Here is a 10,063-nt window from a genome sequence, read left to right on the forward strand (position 1 = left end):
AGGAACTGAGAGAATGGAGAAGGTTTTGATGATATCAGAACTGATGTCAAGGAAGACAACAGAACAGAACTTGTTTCTCTTAAAGAAAAGACTGAAGAATAACCTGGTACAAATCTTTATCATTATGATATGGTTTGATTGGGAGATGTGGAGACTTGCAGGTGATTCCAGTCTCAGGCTTGTATATAAGATAATTAGTATGAAATCCGATGTTTACTTCAGGAAAAAAACTTAGTCATTATCCAGAGAGTCCATAGATTGTGGAACTTATTACATAAAGGGAAAGTTGAAGTGGCTAGCATAAGTGTATTTAAGCAGAGGCTGCATATCCACAGAGGGGTGAGTCAGTGTTGATAGGGTTAGTCGAAGAGGAAGAGAGAACGTCAATGTGGAGCCATTATACCAATAAAAGTGATATGAAACATTCCTGTGTGGATGTCACTAGAGGAGGATGATGAAAGGAAGACTATAGTCTATAGACCTGCCTATAGTAAATAGTATAAATTATATGGTAGTAAAGATAATAAATCAGGGAGAAAACACACCCTTGTCTAACACCTCTCTTAATTTTTGTAAACTGACTTACTTCTCCATCTATTCTTATAGTGGCAGTTTGTTCCCAGTACAGATTTCTGATTAGGTGGAGGTCTTTTGAATCTAGATCTAGAGTTTCCTGTACTATTTCAAATAACTTATTGTGATTCACTTTATCAAATGCCTTTGTGTAGTCCATAAAACAAACAAACAAATCTTTGTGCACTTGAATAGCTCGTTCTGATAGTATCCTTAACATCAATATTGCGTTTCTTGTACCTTTGTCTTTCACAAACCCACATTGTTCTTTACCTATTTCAGCTTGTATCTTACTTTTAGCTCTTGTCATCAAAATTCTTTGAAGTATCTTGGTGATATGACTCATTAAAATTATGGTCCTATGTAATTCACCTTCTATTGCTCCAGGTTTCTTAGGAGGAGTGATAATTAATTAGATTAGATTATGAAGACAAGTAGTCCCCTTTTATTCTCATTTAGTAACGCATGCATTAAAAAATGATACATTATTTCCTCCGGTGTGATATCACAAAAACACAGGACAAACCAAGACTGAAAAAAACTGACAAAACCACATAATTATACATATAGTTACAAACAGTGCACAATACCATAACTTGATGAAGAAGTCCGTGAGCACAGTAAAGTTCAAAGTTCCTCATATGTCTCACATCTCACGCAGGTGGGAGAAGGAAGGAAGAAAAACTCTCCCTGCCATGCCTACCACAATCCGACTCTGAGTCATCCGAAAACTTTGAGCTCTGATCAGCTCTCCGAACACTGAGTACTGAGCGGCATCTCTGCCGAACGATTCGACCTCCTTCTCAGTCGCCGAAAGCAGGCAAGGCCGAGGATTTTGAGGCCTACCCTCCGAAAGATTCCCGACCACACAGTAACGACAGCAGCGGACGAGCGTTTCAGAAATTTCTCCAGGTGTTCCTCTGTGCTCTCACATCCATTCTCCATCAATTTAGAATTGTCCACGGCCCCTACTTAACAGATATGACATCATTTTTCACCGGAGATCTGCGCACGTGCGGCGTGCTGCCATCTTCTCCTCCCGCCTTTTTGATGATGATAGTCTAGTTGATGAATTGCCTGCAATGCTATTCTACCATCTAAAGTGAGGGAATGGTGCTTCGTGCCATTGTCGTTTTGAGCAACTGAAAATGACAATGCTTTGACCTAGAGGTCCACTGAACATAGAACACAGAATGTGGAACAATACCCCGCACAGGTACAGGCTCTTCAGCTCATCATGTACATGCAGAACACAATGCCAAGGTTAATGAAGTCTCCTCTGCTTATACACGTTCCACTTATCACCAAACTCGTCACCACTGTATCTGCTTCTACCATGTCCTCCAGCCACACAGTCAAGGCACCCTCCATCACTCCTGCTCCACATAGCTCCCTTAAGCTTTCCACCTCCCACCTTAAATGCATGTTATGATGTTTTCCCAACCAATTATCTTACAAACAATCGCCAGAACTTCTGTTTTTATCTGAAAATGAAATTTGCTAGAAACACCCCTCAGGTCAGATAGTTGTGTTTTCTGATGCTCCAACCCCACACCTAATCTTTGGGAAAACCTAAAATGGTTTAGACAAAACCGTGGGACAATGAAAGGGGAAGAGATACTAGAAATTTCCTTTTATTTTTGGAATGTTATTAATTGCCAATGCTCACAGCCACCATGAGGCTAATCATGTGCTTCCCCAGGCCCCAGCAGGAAGGTTCAGGCCTTTCTCACCATGAATAAACACTAATGATTCTGTGCCGCTGCAGGATGGGCTGCCTGCCAACAGCAAGGCTCATTGAGCTGCCTCTGAGTCATCTCATTCAGTACAAATACAAACAAGCTCAGGAAGGAGAGACATGATGAAGGAGCCTTAGAATCCATCTGAAACACTGCCTTCAGCATATCAAGAATAATAGCTACTTATATATTAGAAAAGCTAATTATAATGAATGTACCTTAGATATAACTAGAAACCGACAGGCTCCTCTGGTATTCACAGTGCTTTATGGGGAGTTGAGGTCTTGGAACAGTCCTTAGTCACCAACACTAATTTATATAAATAAGTTATTCAGGTATATTTGTGATTCAGCACTTGCTCCAATATCGGAGGTCACATGTCCTGTACACTCACTCAGCAATCCCATTCTCCCATACGTTTTCTTTGGACCCTTTTCTCCTCACAGTCACCTGACAGTAATTTGTACAAAGGCTTTAAAAACACAAGTCTCAAGATGCTGACTCACACATTTTGCCTTTGTTAGAGTCACTCTGATTGGAGTTTTTCCACTTATGCTTGGTCACATGACCAACTGACCACATGAACCCTGATCATATGATGTTTATCCAAGTCATTAGGGAAGGTTTGGTTTGCTGTATATAAGTAACTTTGCTCATCTGCTGTGAAGATTACTTCAAATGAAAGGAATCAGTAAGGAAGGAGACCTTGCTGCTTTCAGAACTGTGCTGGTGTCAACGCTTCATCCTGTGCTCCTGTTTTATACCTTTTTTCAATTATTCCTTACAGCTGGGGGTGGTAGTGGGGATAAGCTTCCACTACCTATTAAATGCTCCCAAAGGCATGTGCCTCAAATAGCCTCTGACAATGAAGTCCAGCTCCTGGCCTTCACGTGTGGCTTAGCTGCTAAGACATTTCTACTGACAGAAGAGGCAAAGGTGGGTTACAGGTGCCTTAACACCAGTTGCTTTGGCCAGGTGGGGCTCATCAGCTGTGGTTGGCAGCTCATCTAGGAGAAGGAAAACTCTGATCGCAAACCTCCACTACTTTGTGGCTATACCTACTCATGGGGAAGGCTTCAGGAGTAAACTCCGAGGGGAAAAGTATACAGGGCTGAACTTCCTAAGGTAATCCTACACTGAGTTCAATGCAGACCGGCAACTCTTGCAGTGCTGCTGGTGCCAATCTGTATTAGGCCCTGCCGTTCCTTTGGGTAGAGGGAAAGCTTGTTACATGGGCAGCAGCTTGCACTCCATATCGTAGTGCCCTGGTTAGTGTATCTAGACAGCCATTGTCAACCCTGACTGATGATCACAATCATCATCATCATCATCATTATCGGAAAACCTTTTAAATGCTTATTTACTCTTTTCCTTCAAATCTCATATATAATGATACATTCGTTGATTTAATTGCCCTCATTTCAAGAACTGTAGCCCACTCACCAACTAGTTGAAACAATCTTTTACTATCTATCTATCTATCCAGAGTTCATTTACCTCTTCATTGTTTGTGTCTCTCTCACACCAGGCTGCTAAAACTGTTCCCAGTTCTTCAAAGTTCGAAGTAAATTTTATTATCAAAGTATATATGTCACCATATATATTCAGTTTAGACATATCTTATATATACAGTAGATTCATTTTCTTGTGGGCAAACTCAGTAAACCTATAAAATAATAACCATAACAGAATCAGAACATCACCGTATCCTGGGTGAAGCTGAGGACACGGATGGAGAAGAGGAAACACAAGCAAGAAACCTCACCACAAAATTCCTCAGCACCAGCATCACCACGATCACACAAATCACTGACCAGTTCATCGATAATGACCCTGACTGGGAGCGAAGCAATAAGGCAAAGAGAAATGTTCTCGACATGATTTTCTGCTACTGAGAACTACTTCTTCAGAGGAAACTTAATAAAAAGCAGTCAAATCTTGATGCCTACTTGAAGAAGAAGAAGCCAACGTGAAAGGAGGCCCCACAGCCTGGTTCCTTCTCTAAGATGTAACCAACACCTGCTGCTGTGATGTGTTGCTGCTCCACTGATGTCCAGGTTAGGTCTATATGCGTGTTTGTTACTCCACAAATTACTGTGTATACATAAAATAATATATATCTCGGATTTGATTTTTTTTAATCAGGCACACATGTTCATTTACGTAAGTTTATAATGACTCCACACAGTGCCGATTTACATAGCTCTCCACCTCCGAGGAACACAGCTCAGTGTTAAGCGGGGTCTGAGTATATTTTCTAAATGGTCAGCAAATTTAAAAAATCTGAAGGGCAAGTAATTCCTTAGAGGTTAACTTGCAGGTTCAGTAAGTGATGAGGAAGGCAAGTGCAATGTGAGAGGATTAGAATATAAAAAGAAGCTTGTAGTGCTGAGGCTTTGTAAGGCACTGGTGAGGCCTCACTTGTAGTGCTGAGGGTTTATAAGGCACTGGTGAGGCCTCACTTGGAGTATTATGAGCAGTTTTGGGCCTCTTACCTAAGAAAGAATGCGCTGATTTTGGAGAGGGTTCAGAGGAGGTTCACAAGAATGATTCTGGGAACAAAAAGGTTATCATGTAGAGGCCAGTGATGGCTCCAGGCCTGTACTTGCTGGAATTTAGAAGAATGAGGGGGGAGGGATCTCATTGAAACCTATAGAATGTTGAAAGACCTAGATAGAATGGACGTGGAGAGGATATTTCCTACAGTGGAGAGTCTAGGACTAGAGGGCACAGCCTCAGAATAGAGGAACATCCATTTAGAATGGAGATGAAGGGGAATTTTTGAGCCGGGGGTGGTGAACCTGTGGAAATTGTTGCCACAGGTGGCTGTGGAGGCCAGATCATTGGATGTAATTAAGTTGGAGTTTGATAGTTTCTTGATTAGTCAGGGTGTCAAAGGTGACAGGGAGTAGGCAGGAGAATGGGGTCAAGAGGGAAGCTGGATCAGCCACGATGAAATGGTGGAGCAAACTCAATAGGCCAAATGGCCTAATTCTGCTCCCATGTCATATGGTCTTATGATTGAGCCCGGCAGAGGGCTAGCAGCATGGTTTACACAAGAGATTCTGCAAATGCCAAAAATCTTGAGCAACATCCACAAAATGCTAGAGAAATGCAGAAAGTCAGGCAGCATCCACAGAGAGAAGTAAACAGGCAATATTTCAGAGTGAATTCCTTCATCAGGACACAGCTCATTCTGGTGCAGGTGCTAGGAAGACATGTTGACATCTTGGTAGCAGGAATGCCTTGCCCCTTGGGAGTGCTGCTGACTGTTAGAGTGGCTCTCACTAACACTTACACACTTGATAGATTAGTGTGGAGTTCTGTCACAGGGCCTGCATTTTCTGAGTTGCCACGCAAAAGTGGGGATAACCCATTTTACGGATAGCAAAGGAACATGTTAGCAGATGAGTTCTCTTTCAGAGGATTTGTAGAAAAGCTGACAGACAGTACAAGCATGTGATAGCCTGGGCCATTGGCAGGGCATTCCCACCAAACCTTGGGAGAACACTTGTGCGGAGAAAGGTCATGGTCACTTTTTCCACTTGCACACCAGCTGACCAAGCATTTAATGGGTTTCAATTACAGCTCGAGCATTAAACATCATCTCCTTGGAAAAAGGATCTAGTGCTTTCCTAGCGTACATGACAAATAAACTCTTCTCAGGCTTTCATCCAGGTACAGGTATTGATTATAACTGAAGTTTCGATCACCAACTCTGCCATCTTCATCAGGGATGATATAATCAATACCTGTACCTGTCTGGCAGCCCGAGAAGAGTTTATTCATCATCTCTTCGGATTTCCGTTATGGCCCAAGTAAAGATCGTCCTACATCTGAGTGCTGCACAGGAAAATCTGTTATACTCCATTTTCCAGAGAATGGTGCTTTGAAGCTCTGGGTATTAGTGGTAGAGAAGGCCACCTGTGTCATGCCATTCCATCAACCCATTCTCCAGCAAAAAAGGATTGCTGAGGTGCTATTATGGGTGAGAAACAATCCAGGACTCCCCAAAGTTCGGTATCAGACCTGCCAGTGCCCCAGACATATCACGATGCGGATTGTGCTGTCTTCGTCTGTTGGCTTTTCTGTGAAATCCTCTGTAATGAAACTCATCCGCAAACATGTTCCTTTGCCAGTTGGAAACTGGTTCACTTCTGCGTGGTGACACTGGAAATGCAGGCCCTGGGTCAAACCTCCGCACTAATATATGAAGAGTGTTAGAGGCAGCCACTCTGATAATAAGCAGCACTCCCAAGATGCAACTGTCAGCATGTCTTCCTAGCCTCAGTCCGACAGCACTTGGCACCCCACAATTGCCACTTGGACACTCCTTATCTTGGCAGCTAAATCACACTGTTATTCTGACAAACAATAACTTATTAACGTTTATATGTTTTTTAGACGTCTGGTTGAATAGGTCCTTCCGACCCAATGAGCCACACCACCCAGCAACCCACCTATTTAACACAAGCCTAATCACAGGGCAACTTACAGTCAGCAATTAACCTACTGACCAATATGCATTTGGACCATGGCAGGAAACCCAGGCACTCACAGGAAGAACATACAAACTTCTTAGGGACAGTGCCAGAATTGAACTCTGAACTCTGACGCCTGGTCAGTAGTAGTGTTGCTCGAGGTTGGTATTGTACACATGAATGATATTCAGGCAGGTGAACATCAGGAGAAGGAAGGGAAAACGGGATCTGAGCTGAAAAGGGGAGTTTTGTTTTCCTTTATTTTTATTTCACACATGGTACACGGTGTGTGTGTGTCCAATCCGTGTTTAATGATCACAAGTAACTGCAGAGAGTTCTAGAAACAGCTCAGCACATCACAGGAACCAGCCTCCTCTTAATGAACTTTGTCTGCAGTTCTTCCTGCCTCAGTAAATCAGCCAGCACATTCAAAATCCACATCCGTTCTGGACATTCTCCCTTCTCCCGTCTCCGATCAGGGGGAAGGTACAAAAAGAGCATACCACCAGGCTCAAGGACAGCCTCTATCCCACTGTTATCAGACACTTGAACAGACCTCGTGTACAATAAGATGGGCTCTTGGCCTCACAAACTACCTTGTTATGATCTGCCTCTTTGTCGTTTACCTGCACTATACTTTCTCAATGGCATTTTCACTTTATTATGCAGTGTTATTGTTTTACCGTATTCTAGTTCAATGCACTGTGTAATGATTTGATCTGTATAAACAGTATGAAAGACAGGCTTTTCTCTGTATTTTGATGCCTGTGACAATAATAAATCAATATCAAATACGTTCTACATAATTTAGAATGTGCACTCCAGCTTCCTGAGTAATGAGTGACAGTCAAAATATTTGCATTTGAATGTTGTAACACATCAGCACCCATAAAACTGAAAGGTCTGACTCTCTTTGACCAGGTTTATGGTCCCAGCTGCAATGAAAAATTTGCTTTACTTGGATTTTCATTGTAAGCTGTATTTGTATGTCTTTCTTCCCCCACATTTTCAGTCAGGAAAGACAATTGGATTTGTGCACTTTTGGTTGTTTTTTCCAATAGTCTCTTGGGAGAAGTATGCCAGGATAGGATTTACTTTCAGTTCAGTGATTGAACCAGTTGGTGCATCAGCACAAATAGGCTGCAACAGCTGAATGCTCTGTGACTAACCGATGCACTCTTTCCCCAGACAGATGGAAAGAGACATCAGCACAAACCATTTCGGCTAAATTACCTGTTTCTACCACCTTAAACCTCGATGCTTTAAAATGAACACACTATTCAATACATAACAGGCCACAAAGATTGAGAAAGATTTTTGAAAGACATCCAATAGAGCAAATGCTGACCTAACAACCCAATGAAAGAATGCTTGAGTGCTGCAAGCATTTTTTCCATGAAGGAAATGTCTGAATTTATGTGTGTAAATGATGAAGTTACACTTGAAATATTATTGTATGATTATTTAATACACCAATTAGCTTATCAGTTGAAATATTTTAATGCTCTTTACACATGATAATGAATCAAAGTGGGCTGAAGAACCTGCTTCACTTTATCCTAAATAATGTACCATTGAGTCCATGTTGGTCTTCTTCACTCCCTCTCTCAGTACATGTGACATTAACAGAATAGAGATAAAAAGGAATTCCTTTAGCCAGAGAATCATGAGTCTGCGGAATACTTTGACACAGATGGCTGTGGGGGTCAAATCATTGCGTATATTTAAAGCGGAGGTTGATAGGCTTTTGATTAGTCAAGGCATCAAAGTTTACAGTGAGAAGGCAGGAGTGGACAGACAGCTCCTTTTTCCCAAAGGGGAAATGGTTAATACGAGGGGTCATAATTTTAAGTGATTGGAGGAAAGCATAGGGGGATGTCTGAGGTAAAATTTTTACACAGAGAATGGTGGTAGAGGGAGATACGCTAAGGACTTTCAAGAGACCCTCAGGTAGGCACATGGATGAAAGAAAAATGGAAGTCTATGTGGGATGGAAGGGTTAGATTCATCTTAGAGTAGGTCAACATCAACATCATGGGCTAAAGGACCTGTACTGCATTGTACTGTTCTATACGTTCTCTTAATGGGATTGAGAGGGAATATAAATCGGCCATAATTGAATGGCAGAGCAGATCTGATGGGCCGAATGACTATAACATTCTTCTTTGAAGCTTATGGAACGCCTCAGGCAGGGAGGTCAGAGTAAAGCTGATGAAACCATAGCGAGAGCAAAGTGGTTGCTGCCATTGTTATAAAAGAGAATAGTTCTATCTTCTTGGGTAGATAAAGGATGAAGATCAGAAAGCAAGATTCAGCCTCAAAGGCAACCAGGAAATTAAAGCTAATGTATATAGATTTAACAGAAGCAAAAAATTTTGCTTCATTCAAATGTTGATGTTAGGAGGTAGCAATAACTTCTCAATCAGTGGAGGAATATAACAGCTTACATACAGTTGTTGATCTCAAGCCATTACCCAGCAGATATTGGGGAAGAGACTGAGGATAAATCCAGCTCTGAACTCATGGGGAGAAGAGTAAACAGACTTAATGTGGTCAGTAGTCATGAAGCAAAGCAGAAGACTGTGCAGCTGAGAATTTACAAAGGGGAAATGTTTGCACTGTAATATTTTTTGGTTTAATTATCATTTCCAATTTTGTGATGTCTTACCTAATAGTTACAGTTTTTCTAACCAATGTCAATCTCACCATAAATGTATACATTCAGTTGCCACTTGGTTATGTACAGGCAGCAATAAAGTGACCACTGAGTTTATTTCTATATGTTTGTGGTCTTCTGCTTCATCTACTTCAAGGTTTGACACACTGCATTCAGAGATGCTCTTCTGCACACCACTTTTGTAACACGTGGCTATTTGAGTTATGGTCCCCTTCCTGTCAGCTTGAACCAGTCTGACCATTCTCCTCTGACCTCTCTCTTTAACAAAGCATTTTCGCCCACAGAACTGCTCACTGGATTTTTGTTTCTTTTTTACACTATTCTCTGTAAACGGTAGAGATTGTTGTGTGTGCAAATCCCAGGGGATCAGCAGTTTCTGAGATACTCAAACCACTCGGACTGGCAACAACAATCAATCCATGGTTAAAGTCACTGAGATCACATGTCTTCGCCATTCTGATGTTTGGTCTGAACAACAACTGAACCTCTTGGCCATGATCTGCATGCTTTTATGCACTGAGTTGCTGCCACGTGATTGGTTGATTTGATATTTGCTCAAGGAACAGGTCCAGGATCTTGGAAGAGATATTGAA

This window comes from Mobula birostris, chromosome 8 (genome assembly GCF_030028105.1).
Source record: "Mobula birostris isolate sMobBir1 chromosome 8, sMobBir1.hap1, whole genome shotgun sequence".
Lineage (NCBI taxonomy): Eukaryota > Metazoa > Chordata > Chondrichthyes > Myliobatiformes > Myliobatidae > Mobula > Mobula birostris.